The sequence below is a fragment of the Ambystoma mexicanum genome, chromosome 10 (assembly GCF_040938575.1).
Source record: "Ambystoma mexicanum isolate Mex_15411 chromosome 10, UKY_AmexF1_1, whole genome shotgun sequence".
Classification (NCBI taxonomy): Eukaryota; Metazoa; Chordata; class Amphibia; order Caudata; family Ambystomatidae; genus Ambystoma; species Ambystoma mexicanum.
In genome coordinates this window covers 129889006-129913835 of record NC_090932.1, presented here as the reverse complement: position 1 = coordinate 129913835, position 24830 = coordinate 129889006, and the positions used below count along the sequence as shown (strand labels likewise).

General features: G+C 45.4%; 1 protein-coding gene across 6 annotated transcripts in view; it reads left to right on the top strand.

Moving 5' to 3' along the window:
- Positions 1-4206: 4206 nt before the first annotated feature.
- R3HCC1 (R3H domain and coiled-coil containing 1) overlaps positions 4207-24830 on the top strand; it is a 561246-nt gene continuing 540622 nt past the window's right edge. For 3 of the 6 annotated variants that reach the window (XM_069617616.1, XM_069617618.1, XM_069617620.1), the window contains exon 1: positions 4207-4309. The gene's annotated coding sequence lies outside the window, so the exon portion shown is untranslated. Of the gene's footprint in view, positions 4331-24830 lie in introns of all 6 variants that reach the window. The other 3 variants (XM_069617617.1, XM_069617621.1, XM_069617619.1) reach the window with 2 other exon arrangements.

Here is a 24830-nt window from a genome sequence, read left to right as displayed (position 1 = left end):
AGGGGTGTTATATAGGGGTAGTCATCCAGAACGCATGAACTGGACATAAAGATATATCAATAAGGGTTTCCATTCAGTATCCCAGACTAGGCATTGACTTAGCTGTAGTGTTGAATTGAATCCTCTTACAGCTGGTTTTTAACAGGACGAAAGCGAAAACACTCATACTGATTATAAATCAAGTGGTTGAAGTCACACTTGCTTAAGAAATGTGCATTGAACTAGTAGCGTGTTTACAGCTCCATTTAAGCCAATTTCCATTCAGAAGTCTGCTTTGAAATGAAACTGGCAGGCCTTTCGACCCCAAAGTTTGAAGTTACTGCTTGAGCGAGATCCCAAGAGGATGTGTTTGGGCAAAGAGAGGCAGGAAGTGGGTTGGAATGGCCATAGGGATTAGCATGGCCTTGGGCAGTCAATGGGTGGGTAGATAACCAAATGACACCTACAAGCTTGGCGCCCTTCCTCATATAACATTTCCCTCCTAGCTGTACTCCAATGCAATAGTTGTGGTTTATAGGTGGTGCTTCAACCTAATAGCCAAAAGTAGAAATGGACAGAAGCGTTCATGCACATTGTGTATTTTCACGGACAAAATGTGTGAGAATGTAAGCAACTAAAATGCTCACATTCTCACCTCCCTTGAGAGCACCCTGCCATTGTTTGTGTGGGATATTTGGTGACGCTTGCGACACTTATAAGCCGAAACTATTGCATTGGAGTACAGATAGGGGGGAATGGGACCGATGCGAAGGAAAACATAGGAATGCCATATGGGTAGGGACACATAGCGTGTAGGTGTTGTTTGGTTATTAGAACCTATATGCCCACCCACTGCCTGCCATTGGCCATGAGAATACCGTTCCCACCCATTCCTGCCTCTGGTTGCCCAAAACATCTCCTACTGGGAACTCTTTGAGCTTGCTGTAATCAAGCCTTACCATCAGGCTTTGTATTGAAATTCCCTGCCAGTGTTTGTTCAAAGCAGTCTTCTGAGAGATAATGACTTAATTAGATTTGTAAACACGCCACTGGTGTCATAAAAATGTCTTATCTGGAAGGCCTTTAGCCACTGTATTTATAAGTACTATGTATTTACTTCACTGAAGTCCTGTTAAAAACAAGCATTGGCAAAGCCTCTGAAGTCCTTTTTAAAGCAAGCTTTGGCTTGTGCGTACGTTTTCAGCTTTTGCAAGGCACTGCTATCAGATGCCCAGGTACTCGCACCATTTGCACCTGCTACCGACAATGGATTAATACCACTATGGCCGTGCCTGGCAAGCGCCTTTCCCATGCCTATACAAAAGCCCAAACTGTTGGCATTGCCAATGCTTGTTTTACTGCCTCTTCTGCTGCCATTGCGATAGGAATAGCTTGGCCAGAGTGAATTCCTTCTGAAGGATGAATTTATCTTGTACTTTCATATTGTTTGTATTTTCTGTTAGCATGTTTCTGATCATATTCTCTGCATTATTCCCAAATTCCCACAAAGCCGCCATTTTGTGCATTCTAATCCCAAAGTTATCTATTGGTTTCAAGCTGTCTTGCTCTCTCATGTACAATCCTAGACCGTGTAGCACAATATTCACTTTATTGGAAAACCTTTTCACTACTCTCCTGACTGCTTCTTTATATACGTCATCATTATCCTCTGCTCCTCCTGTAGGTTCAGGGTTTAGTCCTGCAAATATTCTTTGCCCTTCTGTAACCTTCTACTTGAGCCATTGCGTTCTTTCTTTCTGGGGAATATCTTGCTCGACCCAGCGCCTTTACATATGTCATAAATAGTGGCTCCCACTGCGGCCATGTTATTTCTGGCCTACCTGGGGTTCGTAGAATGTGTGGTGGTGGTGTTGCTCTTTGCATTTTGTGCAGTCATACTTCTGTTATAGAATAGTGGTTGCCGTTGTGTACACGATCCCATCCTTGTAGCCAATTACATTACAGTGAGATGCCGTCAATAAAGCACTAGACAAAGATGATGCAATGCACTGATATTTATTTACATAAATTGCAGGTAAATATATATGTATACATATCAATGACCTGGAGCATCAAGTTGGCAGTCCGCACTGCTGCTTGTTCTGCTCGTAATTAATTTCCCCTTTGGCGCCTCACATGCTGCACCCTCATTAGTCTCCTCTTGCCAGAGCAGGTAGAACCCGTCTCGCGAGACGCGCACTGGACAGTTGTATTTATGGCTTGTGCTCATGGTCAGGCATATGTATCCGCCACCCTTCAAGATGGGGCTGGCCATCATGTTTATGCCACCGGGCTTGACTCTATGCATTACTTGCCGCTGCCCTGAACTATGGGTCTAGGCAACATGTATGCATGTCGGTTTCCTCACAAGCACTTATGTAACTAAAGTAAGCCTTCGTAACAGCGCCGCGATGCAAGAGGGCAGTTGTGCGCTTTACAAATGCAAATAAATAAATAAGTAAATATTACACTTTGGTCCGAATTTGTGTCCATGCACTGCTAGTTCATAATTTACCCGAGCCAGGCAGCATGCATAGCTCTCAATCTACATCAGAGGAGTTACTAGGGGGGGTTTTGTGGAGTATAGCTTTGGGTCTTTTGGTTGTAGCCCTGGATAGAAGCTCAGGGGCTACAACCAAAGTCCTAGCTAGTCCGAGTCCCGACAGTCCTGGCATTAGCGAAGTCCCAGATCTTTTCCAGACCTAGCAACACCATACATGCCAACCCTCCCGATTTAGGCTGGAGACTCAATTTTCCGGTGAAAAATATTGCCATTTTTCAGTCTCATGTCTAAAATAACTGTAGCCCCAATGCATATGGGGAAATGTATGTCTCCCGATTTCCCTTTTGAAATTTTCCTCCCATGTGCGTCTGAATATTGGCGTTTATGCAACACCCCTGACCCACATGCTTTTGGTGAGTCTTACCCGCCTTGTAAACAGCTGCCTCACCCGACAAGCCTCCTGCATACCACACCTCTCAACTCACACACTTTTGGTGGGTGTCACCGCCCTGAAAGCAGCTCTCTCCCCTGCCAATTTCTCTACCCTTCCATATAAATGAATGGGCTTTCACCCGCTAAAGGCAAAATCAGGTGTTTTTCACCCGCCATGGGATGCATAGCTCTCAACTCACACGCTTTTGGCGGGTGTCACCCGCCTTGTAAAAGGCTGACTCACCCGCCAAGCCTCCAGCACTCCCATTCATTTCAATGGGCGTCTCACCCGCCAAAAACAAAATCGGGTGATTTCACCCGCCTTTGCAACACAAATGGTTGAGAGCTCTGAGGATGGCAAAACGTTGAGCGCTATGGCACACCCATTTACTTCAATGGGCTCTCATCCGCCAAAGCCAGAATCAGGTCTTTTCACCCGCTTTGCTGAAACAAAAGGTTGATATCTATGTACGCCAACCCTCCCAATTTCGGCGGGAAACTCTATATTTTTCAATTACAAATATTACAATTTTTTCCTTTCTTCCGCCTAAAATAATTATAATCCCAACGCAAGTTTTGATAACTTTGATAATGCTTTCGTGACAAAATCTCCCTCACAGGTGCTTCAGAATGTTGGCATGTATTCAGGCAGTCACCTTACAGTAGGAAATAAATGATTTCAAATTTCACTACAATTAAAAACGTCAAAACGCGTACTAGATAGCATTCAATAATTGATATTTGCCTTGGTAACCTTTATATAATAGGTGCAAGCATTACAACAGAAATTAAACATGACAACTGGTAATGTACATCGAGCTTTGGTACATCACGCCAACGTTAGTATTTTGATAACAAACCTTGAAGGAGGACAAAGCGAAGATCTGTTTGATTGCAACAGAGTGGCCATCTTTGAATGATATAATTTTCTACAATATAATACACACCGAAGGATACCAAAGACAGCACCGTGCGTTTGAAAGCGGAAAACGCTAGAATTTTACAATAAAACACCACACAATTCCAGTATTTGCTTCCGAAGCTATGTAAATTGAATTTTACAATTTAAATATCACTTCATGAGGCTGACCATGCGTTGGAGCCAACAGCAAAACATTACTGAAAGCAATTATATCTCCGCAAGAAAGGCGAACTAAATGTATCCTTGGAATGCTGTTTCACACATTGTAAAACAATAATGAACCACATTTTAAAATGGTCGCCACATTTAAGGTAAACTCATGTCACAATTACATCGCTAGTTTGGCTCGCAGCCCTTCTTCTATTTCAATGGTTAATAAGACGTGTTAGGCTTGACGGTTAACCGGTGGTTGAGCATCTGTGGTGGTGGAAGATAGCGGTTGTGAAAAGCTGGACAGTGTCCTCAGAACCAAGGTTCGACCCTTCATTCACCGTGTACGTCTGTGGGGAGGGAGCCTTCGTGGTGTCTTATTCCTGATCTTGAAATCTAGCTCCCTCCCTCGTCACCACTCGCCCCTTCCATGTAGAATTCTTGTGCGGGCGCTTTTCTTTCACCTTCTCGGATGGGGAGGTGTATGTATACTCAGGGGAGCGACCCCAGCTAAAACGTGGGAGTGATTGGGGGGCTGGGGGGAGGGGGGTGCTTTAAGGACATATGTTAGTGAATTTTGCGACACACAACCTCAAAACCTTTATTGTACAATAATTTGACACGTGCGATATATACGTTGTACTGCACATTTGGTAATCATCCTTTAACAATTGTATGAAACCTAACACATTTTCAATCGCATAAAACATCAAGGAAATAAAGATTATAACAAAAAATAAAAAGTGTGATCGTTAATCATACAACATTCTCTCCACAACGCCAGTCCCAGAGCTATGAATGGTCCCAAATTTCCAAAAAGTATTGTTAGATCTTGTTAAATTATTTCTAGTCACAAATTGAAGGGTATTTGTTCAAAGACACAGCCACGTTTGCCATTTTGGCTGACCTGGCCACAATATCGATTTTCTTGCTCTCTATTATTGCTTTTGATAGACGACATCATTTCAGGTCTGTCGCACGAGACACCGAAAGGAAGGGCAATTAAAGGTAAAAGAGGAGCACTACATTTTATTTTTGTCCCAATAATTAAATAGATATACCTAGAAACCCATCCCACAAAATCTCTCACATCCGCACAAACCATAATATGTTTACTATAGGACCATACGTTAATGTACAGTTGCAACTTTCCTCTTAATGCACAGACGCAGCTGTTCATGTTTATATGTGATAGGTGCATCTATTGAGACTGATTGTAATGGCAAAATCTAACTGCCATATCAATATAATCTAATTTGTTTTTATGTTGTCGGTGTGATGTATACTGTGCACTGTCATTTACATGGTCTTCACACGCTCTGGTGGAGCTGAAAGGAGAGTGGATTAGGTTAATGAAGAGAGGGGGCAATGCAATACAACTTTGCTGTTCTTTTGCTGCTTGGATACCCAAAGTACTCTGAGCTCTTGGCAAGTGGATCGGTTTGTAGGTGTCCTGTGCCAAGAGCATAGAGGCTTTTGGCTCCAGTGGGGAACCTTGCATGCCTGTGGTGCTAGGATGTATTGGCTGGTACTGTGATCTGTACATTTATTGTAGAGGTGTAACGTTCTGTTGTTTGATGTCTGTTGGGCGAGCTATTCAACGGTGTGTTTAGTGGGTGTGCTTGTGGAGTTTGAGAAGGTTAATGCATGGAGATTAGAGAAGGGCCTAGTGGGCAACTTGGAGCATCTATCCGATGTGGCCCTGGTTACATCTTGGTAGGTGTCCCCATTGGGTAGGGTACTTGTTGAGGAGATATCCCGAGGCACTCTGGTGTAGGCCGTTTATCTCAAGCATTGGACAGCCTTCAGCAACTGGGCCTTTTTATTCCAGTGAGTAAACATTGGGAGGAGTGGTACGCCCAGAGAGCAGAATAAAGTGGTTTTGTCGACCACAGTTAGTAAGTGGACATTTAGTTTGACCTGGTTGGGTAGATTGACCAAAAATGTATGTATGTGTCTGGTATACGTCAGACGGGATGGGCAGTGTGCACTATAGGAAGGTATGTGGGGACCCCGTTCAAAAATAAAATGTCAAACTACCAAAACAGGTTGAACTAAATGCAAGGCATAAAATAAGCGGTGTCGCATAGCAATTTACTATGCAAATCTGTCAGTTTGCTAATCAAATGGACGCTTGTGTAGCAAAGATAGCTATTTAAGTTGCCTTCTTCAATGAAAGCACAGCACACGCCCCCATTACTCTCTTGCCCACTGTGCTCGCTCCCCCCTCTTTTCTCTGCTCTCTTCAAGTCATAATGGAGAGTAAGTGCAGCAGTAATCATCTCCTCCAGTCTTAAGTGGCAAAGACATGTGTGGGAGTGCTAGGCAAGAATCTATTTATCAAATAATTGCAAACCAGAAATATTCGGGATGCTACTTTTATTAAGCTTTCTATATGCTGTCTGGCAAAGACCAGTATGTGTCAACTTTATATATTTTTTTAAAGGACAGTCCTGCAATTCCATTCCTAAAATGTAGGTTGTTACATAATGCATGTGATTAGAGTATTGATACCGTAAAACACTGATCATCTCCATGCTTTGCAGTAAAGTTTAGGTTAGTGTATCTAAATGTAATTGTCAACTACATTTCATTTTGTTGGCGAAGGAGCAACATATTGACAAGTGAACACTTTTGAAAATGTACATGATCAAATGCTTTTGAGGGCAAACCTAGTTCTGTAACCTGCAGGTTGCATACATCTTGCAACTGGTGATCAACCCATGCGTGCACTCATACTCCTTTAAGTACTCCTTGACATTCTATATTATCACCCCTTTATACCAGGTACCCTGAAATTGAGATGAACACAAACTACAATATTCCATCTAGTTTGCCCAGTTCTCAGCCTGCTATGCAATCCACTCTAAGTCTTTTTCCTTGTACATATTGAATAAACAAAGCTAACTAAATGCTTACGCTATGTAGTGATCAATAGTTCCATCCAATCTGTACATCTACAGATCTATTGCAATACCAAACACTATAGTTGGCCTCCAGAGCTTGCTTTGCTTTATGATTATGACTGTATTATATATCATCACTTGCAGGAGACAGCTGTCCAACTGTTTTCAGAGCCTTTCTTATCATATCTGTGTATTTGTGTCCATTCATGCAGCTAACCTTTAACATTTTATAGACACTCAGCTGTGGGCCACAAAGTGTTTTCGCCCTCACTCGCATTATCTAGCACATTTTATGACGGGCCAGTAGCATTTGCAAGAATTGTTTGACACTTTTATGTAACATTTACTTTGTTTGCAGTAAATGTCAAACAAAAGTTTCACTGTGCATGGCTGGCCTCTGGGTTGCATTGGTGTGCCAAACAAAGCCGGTTTGTAGTGACATGCACCATTGTACACTAATTACATTTAAATTTGTTGTCCTCCATTGCTATGGGTCGAGTGCATTTCTATTAGGTTAAATGGGGAAACTAAGTTAGCCAACGTGCAGGTCTAGCTGAATTTGAAAGAATCTGCAAGGCCTGACTCCTCTAGCTAATGTCTTATTTCAGCGGTATGCAAAACTTCTGTATTGTTGTTCAATTCATGTCTTGGGTACTAATAACATCTGATGACATTAACAATATTAGTACAAGATTGCTAATCAAATGGGTCTGATTGCTAAACAAAAAAATGTTTATTAGCAAACTCTGCTAATCAATTTTGGAAAACTAATTTATGCCTTGAAATGTCCACTCATAAACTATGGCCGATGAAACCAGATAGGCAGCATGCAACAGTGCAAAGTTGCCACAGGGAGTTAAGAGTAGCCATTCCACTGTGGGCAGCATCCTGTTTGGGTTGCTAGGAAAAAAGCTGTATGCAGCGAGAACAAGTTGTGATATCTAGGAGCCAGTCTCCTGAATTACATTCTGGATATCAGCCATCACCTAATAGGCAGGAGCAAACGCATACATAGCATGTCGGAATTCTAGCTTTTATGTGAGATGCAACATTTAACATTTTGTCTATTATATACAACTGATTATGCTTTAAATGTCTTCTAGAGGTCTAATAGTTCTTTATGCATGTTCCCACGTACATAATGTTAATGCCACATAGTTATGTTTTCATGGCACCAGTTTGCCTCCGGAGCCAAAATTAGCTTCTGGTAGCTGTTGGTGTCAAGCTAACCGGGCTCTTATGGGCTAGTGGTAGGAGCTAAATAGCTTCCAGTTCCTTGCAATTTCGAACCCTGCAAGATCTATTAGTCAAAAGCATTGCAACACTGGAAGAACCGCAGGTCTGTGGGTGAGCAGTTATTTCATAGTGCTACATTTGTATTGGGCCATGCAGTGAGTTCTGAGCAACTGCACCAATATTAATGTAGTGGGGTTGGTGCTAGGAGGCTTACAGTTACAATGTGCAGTGCTCCAGATAAGACTTTGAAGTGGGAGTATTTTACTCCCTATTTTTTTGAAGGTGGGAGTAAAATGATTTTTTATGGAGTAAAAAAGTAAATCCAATTTCTAATGGGAGTATTTTATAATTGAGTAGAATTGTCGTAACTGGATGACGGTAATGTGCTTGTAATAATTATTTTTCGCCATCTAGCTAATTCATGCACATTAAAAGATACATGTTTACCTCTTCGGATCAACCAGTAGTAATAGAACTTTCTCCCTGTGGCACTATGTATATTACTGGACCCTACATATACATAGAGCTCTGTGGGGGAAAAGCAGGGGCACAAGGTCCTAGGTGTCACTTTCCTAAATGTGTGTTGGGAGTAGTATTACTCCCTATTTTTATTTTGTGCGAGCATTTGCCTATTTTTAGGGAGTAAATGTAGCTGATATACCTCTTATATGTAGGGCTGGCCATCTGTGTGGGGGTCTGTTTATGTAGTTTAAAGGTGCCAAGTTGGTTAGTTGGGGGTAGGAGAGGTAGTTTAGGGAGTCCTGCCATTAGATTTTAAAGGGAGGCTGAAGTGAAAGTGATAAAGTTCTTTCTGTTGTCTAGTAGAAAGCAGAGGCCATGTTGTGTTACCTGTCAGTATCCGTTTTTTATGTTATTCTGGGTTCGTGTCTGTGTCATATGTCTGAGAAAAAGGTTTGAGAGACTGTCTGATTACCAAGGTGTTAATGTTATGTTATTGGTCATTTATATAGCGCTCTATATATCATTGGTATGACCTCCAAAGCACTGATCGGTTGAATGCCATCAGGGACAGTAGTCCAGGTCAGTTGAGCGAGTAAGGTGCCATCGGGTGCTTGGGTGCACAATTATGTGCGCAGCCGATGCAATTGCCGGATGGTAGCTGCAGCCTAGCATTAGGTGTGGTGGTATTTGATATTAGTTGAATGTGTGCAGTCTGGAGGATGGACAACAAGACTGGGTTCTGGCTGCGTTAGGCCTGTGTAGGATGCTTATGTGTGCAGCTAGGCTGGTGTCCGTGCGGTAAAGCTGCGTTTTATTAGAATGATGAGGTGTTCATGGAGTAGTTTTTGCATGTGAGCGGCTAGGCCGAAATTGATCGAGGGGTGTAGCTACTCTCTAATTGTGTGTTGTTGTAGAGTAGAGAGTAAGCATAGTGATAACTCTCTCAAACTTGGAAGAAAGAACCCTGTATGGCTTGGAAAAAGCAGGAACTGATTTAGAGATGCTTATATCCAACCCTTCAAAGGCAAAAAAGCTTTTAGAAGAACCAGACTGGATATTGACAATTGATAAGATGCGATCCCACACCCCAGAAAATCTGTTCCTAAAAGCAGAAAAAAACCAGGGAACTCTGGCCCAATATTTTCTAAAATTCCCAGATTGGAGGATCAGAACGAACTTCCTTAGAATAAGGCTTAATATAGCACATACAGGAGAGATTCTCTCAATCGGGGAAAAAGGGGAAGAGGCAATCGCTTTATGTAATATCTGCAAAACACCTTCCAACCAGTCATTGAAACATTTATTATTGGACTGTGAAGGGACCTGGCCCGCAAGACTTTTATTCTTTGCTAAATTTGGAGTTGGTGGGGAGGACCACATTGCAGACCTGTTCTGGATTAGACTAATTGCTGGAGATTCAAGCTCTCTAACAATAGCAGTAGTGAAAGTCCTCGAGAAATTTGACATTGTCAAGAAAAAGATTATAAAGGCTTCTTAGGAAAATTGGTACCCCTAAGAGAATCGCTGATAGCGGACCAACATCGGGGATACAACTGAAATCCTCATTCTTGGTCAAAAATCCACTCTAGCCAAACTGGGTCCGACCTATCTAAACTTCTGCATTGACAACTGTGTCATCCCAGTCCTGTCCTCAGTTAAAACGCTCAGAGTCCACATTGATGCTACACTATCCATGGATAAACAAGTTAGCGCCATTGTATCGGCCTCTGCTCTGAGTACCAAACTTATCAATGCCATAAAGCCATTCCTAACAAAAGACAACTGCCTCTCCATTGCCAGAGCCACCATAGGAGCCAAATTGGACTATTGCAATTCCCTCCTAGCTAGTACATCAAATAAAAACTAGCCAGACTCCAAACCACCCAAAACAACTCTTAGAGCAGCTCTCAACATTCCTAAAAGAGAACACATCTCTCAAGCAAGAAAAAATGTACACTGGCTAACAGTAAAAGACCGAATCGCTCTCAAGATTCTCTCCACCACACACAAATGCATCCACTTTACCGCACCCTCTTACCTATCTGACACTCTAGCTAGAACACAATCTACAAGGCCTTACAGACTAGGGTACACCAATCAACTTACAGTGCCGCGAATCACTAGGGCCAAGGCAGGGGGATTAGGATTCCTTTATCTGGCACCTAAGCTATGGAACGCGCTCCCCACAGCCCTCCGAGCTGAAACCTCTCTCCATGCCTTCCGCAAAAACCTAAAAATCGCCCTCTTCAATTAGCTGCTAGCTCAATGTCTATGCAGCGCATACAGCTATGCTATCTGCACCTATGGTAACAAGCGCCACAATGCCACTTCCTTTTGTATGTTGTACGTGACTGTAACTAAGCTATGAACATCTACTGTAACCAGCGCCACAATGCCCACGGGCTGCTGTGCGCTTAACAAATGTAAATAATTAAATCATGAGAGACCAATATATTGGTATTCGTATTAGTCATTATACCAAAAAGGCTTGTTTTAAAACATTTTTTTTATATATGATTTTATTTTAATGCAATTTCAGAACAAAATATAAACTGTGAAGAGCCCATTTTAATCTTGTTGGTTAGGCATGGTGTCGGATAGCTATGCCTAGTGCTTGGAAAAGGAGGTTTGTTTCTTGGGAAAAGAAAAAAAAAGTTCTTTTTTTTTTTCTTTGCTTCATCATTTAATTGTTTTAAATGGAATTTTGTATTAGAAAGTTTTGTAAAAGGTTTCATCTAACCAAATGCAAATAATAATAAAAAAAAAAAGTAAGCATAGTGATATGGGAGGTGAGTGTTTGTGTGGAGTTATGATCTAATGAGCTTGCTATTCCGGATTTCAAGCATGCGATTGCCTAATAGAAACTTAATAAGCGTATTCAGTGGGGTCATTGCTCGTGATCTCATTGAGCATTTGTCAACGGGATGCAAGTTCTTAGTCGCCTCACATGGTCATAGTTGACATTACGGCAATATCCACATTTTTTAGAGTTTTGCGGAAGGTCATATAGTCTTGGGGGAGTGAGTTCCACAGAGTAGGGGCCAAGGTTGAGAAGGCGGATCCTCCGATCCTGACAGAGGATGGAATCACTAGAAAGAGGGAAGTGTTTGATTTTAGGTTGCGAGGTAGGGTTTTATCTTCTCTTGTAGGTATGTTAGTCCGGTCTTGTGCACTGCTCGGTGAGTGATGTATAGGGTCTTGAAGGTGGCTCTTCGTCCGACTGGGAACCAGTGGAGGGTTCGGAGAGCGGGTGTGATATGGTCTCTGTGTCCCAGGGCGAGGAGCAGTTTTGCGGCAGCGTTTTGGGCTCTTTGCAGTTTGAGTTGGTATGCCAGTGTTTCCAGGTATAGGGAGTTGGCATAGTCCAGTCTCGACATCACAATAGACATAACTGCGGCAAGTCTGTTGGGGTAGGAGAGGTAGTGAAAAATACATCTGAGAAGTGTGAGCTAGTAGTGAGAGCATTTTGACATGTTGTTGATCTGACTGGGGAGGGCTAAGCCTAAGTCTGAGTGCAGTCTAGGTTTTTTGATTTTTATCAGAGGAGGGGTGGGAGGGGGTCGACAAGGAAGGGGAGCCATGGGAGCGGATGTGGGAGAAGGGCGGTATTGCTGCACACCATGATTTCAGTTTTGTTAGGGTTCAAAAGGAGGTGTTTTTTTTTTTTTTTGTCTTCCATCGGTCAGTATCACGGAGACGAGCTTCAAGGTCAGGACAGGGGTTGGTGCTTCTCTTGGGGATTCTAAGGATAATTTGGGTATCATCAGCTTAGTTCTAACAGGAGAGGTTGTGCGAGCGGATGATTCCTGGTAGAGTGGTCAGATAGAGGTTGAACAGTAGAGTAGATAGGCTTGTGCCTTGGGGTACTCCTGTGTTCACCGAGCAAGCAGTTGATGCCAAAGGGGAGAGGAAGGTTATTTGTTTCCTGTTTCTGAGGAAGGGGGCAATCCATTTGAGAGCAATGCCACGGATTGCTAGGGAGTGGAGGCGGTCAAGGAGGATTCAATGGTTAACTGTGTCAAAGGCTGCAGAGAGATGAGGAGAATCAGTGCTGCGCAGCCCTCAATCTGCAGGGACCTTGAGATCATCCCAAATAGAGATCAGAGTGGTTTCTGTTCCATGTCACGGTCTGAAGCTTGATTGGGAGGGGTCGAGGAGATTGGATTATACAAAGGAGTTGTGCTGGGAGTATGCAGTCCGGTCAGTGACTTTCACGAGAAATCTGGTGTTGAAGATTGGCCTGTAATTCTTGAGGTCAAGGAAACCTTTTTTTTTTAGAAGAGGCTTGATATGTGCTATTTTGAAGGCTTCAGGGAAGATGCCAGAGTTGAGGAAGTCATTTAGTATGGCTTTTGCATGTTCTCCTGCGCAAGTAGAGGAGAATATTTCTTTTAGGACAGAGGCGGGGCAGGGGTCGAGGGGCGACCCGGAGGGTTTGCTGGCTGATAGTAGGTTAAGGAACTTGTCTCTGGAGATGGGTTTGAAGGAGTCGAAAGTAGCTAAAGTGGGCTTCGGGCCATGGGATCGGAGGGGTCGTGAAGTGCGGTGTTGTAGAAATGTAGCGAGAGGGAGTCGCAGAGTGATCGTGTGGGGGAGAATTGGGCAGAGGTGCACGTGTGTTTCACGAATTCCTATATGATCTTGTGGAGTTTTTTGCTGCTGTTGCCACAGTTGAGAATTTGTTTATTGTAATAGGCTTTTTTGGCCTTTCGGATTTGTAATAACGGTGGTGCAGGGTGAACATGGATCTGTTGACGTCGGTTTTAGATGCACGCCATTTGCATTCAAGAGTTATTTTGTTTTTTTGGCATTCCTCAGGTGGGGTGTGAACCATTTGTGGGACGGTCCTTTGCGTGAGGATGCGGGGCGCGAGGGGATGAGGGGGGATTAGTGATTCATTAAGCCAGGATTCGAAGGACTCGAGGGTTAAGGGTCTGTCACGGGGTAGTGTTGCAGGGGGATGGTGAAGGAGAGCTTCAGCTAGGTCAGGGAGGATCTTGACTTTGTTCCAGCATTTCATATCAGGGGTGGGGCCTGGGGGAGCGGTAGGAAGAGGGGCAGGTATGTAAATAGAGAAGGGGATGGCAAAGTGGTTGGTCCAGATGAGCGGTTTGGGACAGAATATATAAACGAGGTCATGGGAGCTGGAAATTGCATCAAGGGTGTGCCCACCAGAGTGGGTTGGACCAGTGGTATGTTGGGAGAGGTTGAGAGCATCAAGACAGTTAACCAGCGGATGAGTCATGGCATTGTTAGACATGTCAAACCAGGTATTGAAGTGTAAGAGAAGGGTGATTTACCTGGATGGTAGATATTGAGTCACAGAGAACGTTGGCGAAATGTCTGTCGTATCCAGGGGGTCTGTAGATGAGTAGGAAGTTGCGGGTGAAAGTCAATGGTAGCGAGAGTTTTACCAGAAGGGATTCACAGGAAGCATTGCATATCTGGGATTTGTCGAGTGAGACGGAGAAATGGGGTTTGAAGAGGATTGCCGCTCTGCCACCTGATGGAGGGTCTATTGTGGGCAATAAGCAAGTAGTTGGGGAGGCTGGAGGGGGGGCATGGTGCGCTACTGGGGTAAAGTCGTTGGAGAACCAAGTTTTGGTGATTAAAAATTAGTTGGGATTGTCAGAGGATAGGAGGTCAAAGATACTGTGCCCGTTTCTTGTTACGGAACGGGCATTAAAAAGGATGCATGTGATGTTGCGAGGGGCAGTATTTATCGTGCTGCTCATCACAAGGGGTGTGGAGAGGGTTCGGCGGACCTGGGAGCCCGATGGAGTGGTGAATGTGGTAGAATCTTTCAGGGTGGTTGAGACCATTTGACGTGGGGTTGGGGAGGGGGGGGCTGGATGCCTGTTTACTTTGAGTGTCGGGTGAGCGGTTTACGTTGATGGTGCAGGAAGAGTAGGCGGGCGGAGGTAGGTGTGGGAGGGGTGGGTCAGGTGGGGTTGGGAGGGTGGTGAATGGATCAGTTGAGGTGAGAGGGTTAAGGTGGGTTATTATTGGATTGAGACTGGAGGCCGCTGGGGGTTTAAGTCAAGGGGTTGTAAACGGGGAGAGGGGAGTGTCTCAGGGTAGGGGAGGGAGAGGCTGGGAGTTTGGACTGAGGTAGAAGTGGCGAGGTGTGGAGGGTCGAGGGAGAGTGTTTGAGGAGACGTGTGTTTGGCGCGCCAGAGTGCTCCTCTGATCTTAGAGTTGGAGGAGGGATGATGGTAGTAGAGTGGGTGGGCAGCGTCCAGGTGCATTGTGGCACGGGTGAGGGATAGTTGGGGGTGGTGTCGTGAAGTGGTGCTAGAGTGTGGGTTAAGCGTCGTGAGGGATGAGTTATGGGGGGGGTTATGGTGCAGGGAGGCCACGGATCAGGATGGGTTGGAGAGGAGGTCTTTGCGGAACTGGGATCTCCATCCCGGGGGAAGGTAAAGGGCAGCACTTAAAGATTGATGTACTTGTAACAGTAGATGCAGTGGCCTTAGATGTAGAAACTGCGTCTAGATTCTAGAGACCAGGACAGTGGGAGAGGGCCAAAGGGGGGCAACAGTAGAATGGAAGTCTAGATGCAGTAGCGGCGGCTAGACCTGGGACACCTGGGTAGAGGGAGAAAAGGGGAATCTAAAGTGGCAGTCTACAGACAATGCAGAATAAACAGATTTTCTAGGTATGCGACGCAGGTCTAAAGAACACAGTTCACTTAGAGGAGGACGCCGGCCGGTATTCGCAGTACTATCACAAGGTGGGATTTTCTAGGTGCGAGTCAGTGTACCATTAACGATTACTAAGTGTGCGGCACAGGCAAATAAATTACTTTGCTATCTCAGTGGGCACTTTCAAGATGTGAATCAATGTAACTTTCAAGATGTGAATCTCCTCTCTCATCTTTTTCTGCCTCTTTTACTGCTCTTCTCTACTCTTTGGACTTCCTGCATCTCATCTTGCCCCTCTTAAATCCATCCTCTACTCTGCTGTTCGTACCCTTTGTCTCCTTACCTCCCGTGACTCCATCTCTACCTCGCTCTCTTACCTTGGCTAGCTACCATTTCACTTACAGCTAAAGTTTTACTTTCTCTGCCTTGTCTTCAAATCCCTCTATGGTCTTGCTCCTCCTTATCTCTCCTCCCTTCTCTCCTTCTACTCCCCCTCCCGTTCCCTTTGTTCCGCTGACCATTTCCTTCTCACTGTACCTCCATCCCCCTGTGCTTCCTCCCGTTTCCACTCCTTGCACCTCTGCACTGGAACTCACTCCCTCTCACAATCCTCTCTACCAGGACCTTCACCTCATTTTGCACTTCCCTTAAATCCCTCCTCCTCCATTCTCCTCCTTGAAACCCCCCCTCTTGCTTCCCTTTGATTTTCTCTCTCCCCTCTCCTGCTCCTCCTCTCTCTCCCTTCCATTTCCCTCGTCCAACTCATCACCACCCCCCACCTCATCCCACTCCCCTTCACCCCCTCCGCTTCAGTTAATTGCTCTTTGCACTGTTTTATCGAATGATTCATGATGTAATTTTGCTTCCACTGTTATTTTGTTATTTATTATGTTGTTCCACTGTACAGCGCCTTGGTGTAAAGCCCTCAATCAATCAATGTAACAAGAACAAATCTAAGTGTGTGGCACAGCCAAGTAACTCACTACTTTCTCAGTGGGCACTTTCTAGATGTGAATTAATGTGGCTAGAACAATTCCTAAGTGTGCGGCACAGGTAAATAAATCAGTGCTAACTCAGTGGGGACATTCTAGATGTGAATCAAGGGAGTACTAAAATTACTTCAATGTTGTGGCGCTGGCCTATTCAGAGGGTAGGTAGAGTGGCCGGGCATCGGAGTAGAGTGATTGCTCTACTCCCCACTCAGTCCACACCCACACACCCACCTTGGTAGTAGCTGCTGGATGATGGCTGGCCACTGGTTTTCCCTGCTGACACCTGCAGACACGATCTGGGGCTGCCTTTGCCTTGGGGCCCTAGCCGCAGGGGCTGCACAGGCAGAGGACTGAGGTGGGAAGGTCAGTTATGACCATCAAGCACACCAATCTGGGAGGGTGGGCAGGCTAGGAGGCGGGAGGTGAGGACAACAGGGAACTGAATGCGGGCAGAGAGGAGAGGGCACGCAACGGGGCTCAGAAAAAAATAATCAGCAAGGCAAAAGGCCAACGAGGGTCTCGAAGCACAATCGCTCACCTACTTCGCTTAGAAAGAAAGGTGATTAAGCTTGATGCACCGTTTATTGGTAATGTTGGTGGGCTGTCCCAAATGGGTCCAGTCTCTATTTCATTCTTGTTTGTAAGGTTGGACTTTGGGTCCAAGTTCATTTGTATTTTTATTTATTTGAAGAACAGGGATGTCAATTTCGAACAAAAATTACTTGCAATACAATATTTACAGATGGCAGAGGCATTCCCACAATCGGTGCCTGTATAATAGCACAATTGTTAACAAGTGGTGAGCCAGTTTATATGGGGTAAAAAAGTTAGACGTATTCCAGGGACAAAAAACACATTGTTATTATGTTGTTAAAGTCCACGAGGTTCAGACATGGGGGTTGCATGTCCGCACTGGTTTGTTGGAGTAGTTCTGGTGCGTTTTAGTTACAGCCTGGGATGGCAAGGTGAAAGATTTTGATTGGTCCAATTTTATGATGGTGCCCTATAGGTTTGTTTGTTCCAGCCTTGTTCCTAGATAACAGCAGATTCTATCTTTCGACTCCATTAGATCTGTTAGTTGTTACAAGAAGTTATTCTGTGGTGTGATGCATGATATTAAGTTGCAGAGTTTGATTCACTGCTACTAGTTTGGGTGACTGCTGGTAAGGCTTTGTTGCTGGGGTGAAGTGTTTGAACAGTTGTGTAGTAGATGAATTTCTTCTTGATGGATTCAGGGCCTCTGCTGTGCGATGGGTAATACAGAAGGTTTTAAATTGTACCCTCTGTTTGATTGTGAGAGAGTGGAATGCTACAAGACCCAGGGTGATGTTCCCATTTATTTAGTGTTAAGAGGAGCCTAACTAATCTGTATATGATGCGCTGTAGGCATTTTAACAAATCTTCCTAATGGACCAGGTAGAGGCTGTTGGTTCAGTCCAGACTGGGAAGTATTAGGGTGATGAATGCCGCAGTACGGTGTGGTAATGTTGGATATGGCATGATGTGATGCGCTGGATGGTTCAATGCTTTAAGAAGCAGCATCCCACAATGGCTTTAACTTTGGGTCTGATTTTGAGAGCGCTGTCCATGAAGTGTCAGGTTTCCGATCCGTCAGCTGTGGTGAAAGATCTAATTTCCTCTGGTCCATTAATCAATGAGAGATTGGTTTTTGTGGTGTCATATGTTCAAATTAGGTTGGGTTTAGTTTTAGTGGGAGGCGGGTGTTGGGGTCGAATTTGTATGTGGTTAAGCGTGAGTGAGTTTGTAGATCATTTCAGTGTCTTCCACATAGTTCAATCATGTGAAACCTGAGTTGCTGATGATTTCCAAGAGGTTGGGTGGGTCATGTACATGTTTAAAAGTACTGGAGTTGGGTTAGATCCTTGGGTACTTAGAGGTGATGTTGCAAGGGTGTAATCTGAATTAGGGCACGTACGTGACCTACTTGCTGTCTTGAGAGGGACAGATGTTCAAACGCATCTCTGCTCCTTCTAATCCTACATAGAGTGGAGTTGCTTCAGGAGGATTTCAAGGCTGATGGTGTGGAAGCCAGCAGAAATGGCTAGAAGGATAAATGCACTTGGGCTGCAGGCTTTTACTTCATGAAGTGACATTCTCCCCATGACACTGTGTCTTCCTCCAGGAGAAGGTTTTGTGTGGCTCATAAGTTTTAGGACTTGCCAAGACTAACAATCTGCTAAACCAAAAATGGAACCTAGTCCTTTTGGTCATTGTGGGACTTCCATTATGAAAAAAACTAAGCAACAAAAAATGTCAAGGGGTCACACTTTGAAGTGATGTACAGCAGACTGGAAAGACTGTCTCTAGTCCATCACGTAAGAGGACAAATTTAAACTCCTTGCATTGTGAGAAAGGAAAAAAACGAGAACGGGGGAACATACCAGACACTGCCAGTCCAGTATAGATGCTTTTTTCGGAAATATACCACGTTGACTTCTGTGCCTTAGGAAAAGCTACTGCAGAAGGACCAGAGTACACAACCTAAACAAGAAACGCAAAGAAGCCCTGAGATTGAATCCTCCAGAGAATATATCACTAGACAACAATGGGTCTCTACTGAAGCTGTGCAAGGTAATTTAGAGAAACTCTGTGTACCCCCGGGACTTCATATTTGATAAAAATGTGGTAACCAATGTGTCTGACTCAGGACTTGGAAAAATTACTCGCAACTCAGGAATCTTCCTCTAGTGAAAGCGAATCTGAGGATGAGGACGATCAGTTGACCATAACCTCCTGCGGAGAGCTTTATGAATTACAGCAGCCTGGAATAGACCTGGTGGGGGTGCTGGAGGCAAACATCTAAGCACTCTTCTCGCTATGTCCTAAAATTGCAAAGGACCGGCAGGGCCTTAAGGTTTTGGTGGTGTCCCTGGTAAAGTTGCTTCATCGCGAAATTCCATAGGTGAGTAGGGAAGTCAAATCAAGAAAGAGACTAACACCACAGGAAGCATAGATTTCTGTTCCACCTATCCACATAGAACAGAGGAAACCATTGCCAAGAAGTTAGTGGCAGAATCTGAATGCTCTGTATTGGAGGTACTCTTGGCAGAAAACTTGCTACTTAATGCTTCTTTCTCACCTTCACCTTAGACTTCCTGAAATAAATCCAAACCCCCACCCCCTTTAGAAAAGATTCCAGCTTTGTACCCCTACAAAGAAGCTGCCGGTGCATACAAGGAATGTGCCTTATGGTCGCTTATTGACCACCCTGCATTTTTGTTGTGCCTTATGGTCGCTTATTGACCACCCTGCAATCTAGTTGTCTTATGGTTGCTTATTGACCACATGCTATCTTCCTGCGCCCCACCTAGCACACAATCATGCCCATAGCCATCTGCAAGCTCGCCGCCACCACCGCCATACTGCTCACTCTCCTTGCTACACTCACTGCTTACCAACCGTACACATCAATCCGCCCTCAATTCGCACTCATGCCACACAGCCCACCCCCCAATCCAATACAACCCGCTGCCCCGGATACCTCACAAACTCATTCACATCGCATTAACACACCCCCTGCACCGCTAGAATGTACAGACTGGATAGACTCGTATTCAGCACATAACCCCCACCCATTGAACTCTCCAAACACATCCCTCACATTGAACACCCTCTCACCCACAAACAACCACACACTAACCTAACCACACCCTACATTATAACCACACATAACACATCAGTCACATCTACCACCCTCACCTCCACAATCATACCTCACATCAAATGTGCGCTCCTCAATGTTCGATCCCTCCCAGCTCACGCATCTAATATTCATGACCTCATAACTAATAACAACATTGACCTACTAGCCATCACAGAAACATGGTTACATGAAGCATCAGGCCCAGCCGTCACTCTTGCACTACCACCTGGCTTCACCATACTCAGACAAGACAGACCTGAAAGAATAGGAGGCGGAGTAGCCTTCATCTACAAGGAGAATCTTCAGCTCTGACTTGTTAGCCACTCCTCGACCAACAACTCTGACCTCTTATCGACCAAACTCACACTGTCACCCAACAGCACCATCAACATTCACCTACTATATCGCCCCCCAGGCACCACCCCTGACTCTCAGGAAAGCATCTTCAGCAATAATATCAAAAGCTCCACCAAAACCCTTCTCCTAGGAGACCTCAACCTGGGATTTAATGATGCTAAAGACAAATCTGCAGTCGCCCTCTCCAAACAACTTAACGACCTAGGCTTCACTCAAAAAGTAGAAACCCCCACTCACGCCAAAGGCCGTATTCTAGACTGGGTCGCAGACCATAATTGTCTCTCCAGTATCACCTCGATCTCATCATTGCCATGGACCGACCACAACTGCATCGAATTCTCGATCCCTATCACCAAAAATCACAAAACTCTGACCCCTGCTATCGCTGCACAAGTCAGAAGCTCTAAACAACTCAAAGAGGACAACCTGCTCCCATACCTCAACACCCCCAAACTAGCACCCCCCTTCGCAAATGACCCCAATATTCTGGCAGACATCTACAAAGATGTCGTCACTAAAGCTATCAATGAAATGGCACCACTCGAATGGAAAAAAGAAAAGAAATCACTACACACCAACTCCTGGTTCACTGAAGAACTGCACTCAATGCGATCCCACAAAAGAGCAGCTCTAAAAAGCTGGCAATCCAACCCTTGCAACAGCACCAAAAATGAGTTCAACTTAATCTCCAAGCAATACAAAATAGCCATCACTGCTGCTAAAGACAACGCATTGAACGCACAAATCTCTAATGCCAAATCGCACACTAAAGAGATCTTCACCATCTTCAACAAGCTCATCCCCCCCCCCCCCAATACCCCAGATGAGATAATCAAAGATGAAGCGTGGTGTGCCAGCATTCAAACGGCCATGCTACACAAAATTGACCTTCTCCAAAAGAAAATCAAAGACCATTGCAAAGCACTACCTAAACAGACAAGTACCAAGCCTTCTAACGCCTCACCCTCCCCGCCCAAGCCCACCATATCTGACTTCTCCTTCAGGGACGTCACTGAAACAGAAGTTATCAATCTACTAAACAATCTCAAACCCTCCCCCTGCAAAGGCGATATCTGCCCACCAAAACTCGTCAAAGACTGCGCAGATTGCTTTGCACCGCTCTTTACGGCTTTCATCAATGTGTCTTTTAAAACAGGCATTATCCCTGCTAGCCTCAGAGGCTTGGGTCCGGCCCCTCCTAAAAAAAAAAAAAAAAAAAACTACCCTCGACCCCCTACAACCCAACAACTACAGACCAATAACCACAGTGCCATTCCTCCTGAAATTACTGGACAAAGCCGCACATTGCCAAATCCAGCACTTTCTGGAAACCCACTCCATCCCTGGAACTAGGCAATCGGGCTTCCGGAAAGGACATGGCACAGAAACAGCCCTGGTGGACTTAAAAAATCAGATCACCCAAATCGTAGACAAGGGCAAGCCAGCTCTCTTGCTCCTCCTAGACCTCTCGGCCGCCTTTGATCTAGTCGATCACAAGACCCTCACTTCACACCTCACACTCTACTCTACTTCTCTAAAGAATCAGCTCTATGGGTCACCTCCTTCCTAGAGGGTAGAGCCATGAAAGTCTTCTCGGACATCGCCAACGCCACTCCGACGACAATCCACTGCGGAGTCCCTCAAGGGTCCTGCCCGGCTCCCACACTTTACAACCTGTTCACTAAATGTCATGATGCCTACCCCCGGAGCACCAGGCCAGGCCCAGCACCCCCGGAAGTAGGCATCATGCCCTCGGGTAAAAGCCCAGCGGCCCCTTATAGAGGCTCTTTGGACTCAGTCCTGGCGCCTTAGGCGCCAGGCTCATAAAGGGAGGTCTTTTGTGCACTTACCTGATGCAGACCATGCTGCACGCTTCAGGCCTCCCTGAGACCTGAAAGGGACTATTTTTTCACAGGGCGTGGCCAGGGAAGGATACATACCTAGTTGGGGAAGGATACATACCTGGGAATTCTTTGGAGGCTATTTAAGCCACACCCAGACAGCAGATCATGCTTCGCGTTGTTCTGCTTCCTGCAGCTTAACGCTCACCGTGTCTGCTCCTGCTCCTGGACTCCAGCCACGCCCGCCTCGAACCTGGAAGACCTGCAAGGAAGGAAGAGAAGAGAAAGGTGAAAGCCCAGGACTATTTCAAACTTCTTACCTGCATCCGGATTCTTCTCGCCAGCATCCCTGAAGAAAGACTTCCATTTAAAAGCATTGCGTTGCTCGCTGCAGCGCCACGCTTCACTCACCTGTCCTCGAGACATCTCCCGGCTCCATCGCGGCTGTCAGCATCGGACGCCATATCTCTGCACCTAGGGGAGAGAGGAAGCAACAAAAGGTGAGCAGAAGGAACACAGAAGGAAAGCCTGATTAACAGCCATAACACTTACCGGCTTTTCTTCCACATTTCGGGTCGGCGCCGCCCCGTTGGCAGGTACCGTACCCCGGCCCCTATGGGGAAAGGACAAGAGACATTTCTGGGGAATGATCAGGACATTTAGAGGGATCGCCCTCATCACTACTCACCTCGGCAGTTTAACCCCTCGACGCATCGCCTTCATTCTGCACCTGAAATAAAGGACAGATCACAGGTTAGAAAGACAACATAAAGGGGGCCTCACTTGAACTTTGAACTTTCATACTTATGGCGCATCGCTCAGGAAAGTCAAGTGGATTTTGCCAGCGCCATTCTGAAAACCAGTGAAGTAACTGGACGAACACGCACTCTGCACCAGAGCAGGATGGAGAGTTCATCCTTCCAAACCATAAGGTGAGCTTAAACCGGGGTTTGGAGGAAGTTAGAGAGGAACGAAGGGGGAAGGGGGAGAAGGGGGGGATCTAGCACACTATTCTGCAGACTGTTAATCCCCTTTCTCATCTGCAGAAGGGTTTTCCTACGGGCCAGGCAAGCACGATTTGGAGGTCCTGTCCAATCGGTGTTCCGGGTCCTGCGCATCACGCTAGAAGAGGCCACAGCAATCCAGACTAGACCAGCGCCCCCGTGGGAACCAGGTGAGCGTTACACTAAACCACTTTTTGACAAACTCAACTCCTACGGCATTACATACACGAACTACGCGGACGACGCACAAGTACTTCTACCCCTCTCAGGTTCATACCACGACGACGCAAAGGCACTCCACTCGATCTACGCCATCATCCAGGCTTGGATGGCAGTAAACGGCCTCTGCCTAAATGGAGACAAGACGGAAATCATGATATTGGGTCAACAGAGCACCCTAGACAAACTGGACATACTGTACGCTAACTTCTCCATTGACAACTCCATCATCCCCGTCTCAACAGCGGTAAAAACTCTGGGAGTATACATAGACTCCTCTCTATCTATGAACAGACAAGTCAGCGCTATCACCCCCTCATCCGCCCATACCACTAAACTCATAAACGCCATCAAGCCTTACCTCTCCAAACCCAACTGCCTCTCTATAGCCAGAGCAACCATTGGAGCCAAACTGGACTATTGCAATGCCCTCCTAGCGGGCACATCAGCAAAAAACTTACAGACTCCAAGTCACACAGAATAATGCGCTCAGGGCCGCTCTCAGCATCCCAAGAAGAGAGCATATCTCCCATGCTAGACATTCAGCCCAATGGCTCCCGGTTAAAGAACGGATCACACTCAAAATCCTCACCCACAAATGCCTCTCCCTCTCCGCCCCGTCCTATCTATCAGAGACCATCTCCAAACCCTCCTCCACCCGTCCGACCAGGACGCAATACACCAACCTACTCTGCATTCCACGCATCAAAAAAGCCAAAGCTGGTGGCCTAAGCTTCCACTACATTGCCGCCAAGACCTGGAACGCTCTCCCTGCAGACATTAGAGCGGAAAAATCCCTCCCGATCTTTTGTAGGAAACTGAAGACCTCTTTCCTTGCACAATAATGTGACCCCTGCGAATCCATGTAAATATACTGCTTTGCTACTGTACAAATACCATTTCTCACTGTAAATAATGTACTCCTTGTTAATATTGCTTTATTTGTATTGTATTTTTTGTAACCAAGGTATGTCTGTAACAAGCGCCACGATGCCCCCAGGCTGACGTGCGCTCTACAAATCTGAATAAATAAATAAGAAATCAAAATGGTGAATCCACTCTGCAAAAACCAACAAGGAAGAAAATCATTACTAGAGTAATGGGTGATGGTATGATAAGAAGGGTCCAGTTACAGGGCACTTTGGATAAATGGGTGGCATCTGAGAAGAGCAGATGTAAGCCTGCTTGTGAAACCAATTACCAATGAAGCCCCAAGTTCAAATCCGCAAACCCAACCACCAATGTAGTAAGGGGAGATAATGTCTCCATAGAGCTGTCGGCTATGCTTGGAGTGAGGGCTGTAATGGGAAGGGATTGTCCACTGACTGAAGGACCCACGCCCCTTGGCCCAATGTCTGGAGAATGGTTGAAAAAAGTGGAAGAACTCTGTCCGCCACTCCAGGTTCTGATGCCCACACAAACTAAAGTGACCTCCTTTTAAAGGTTTGTACCATGTTAAATTGATGGAACTTAATCCTATGGAGTCAAGTCCCTTCCTAAATTGCTCTTGGTTGTTGGA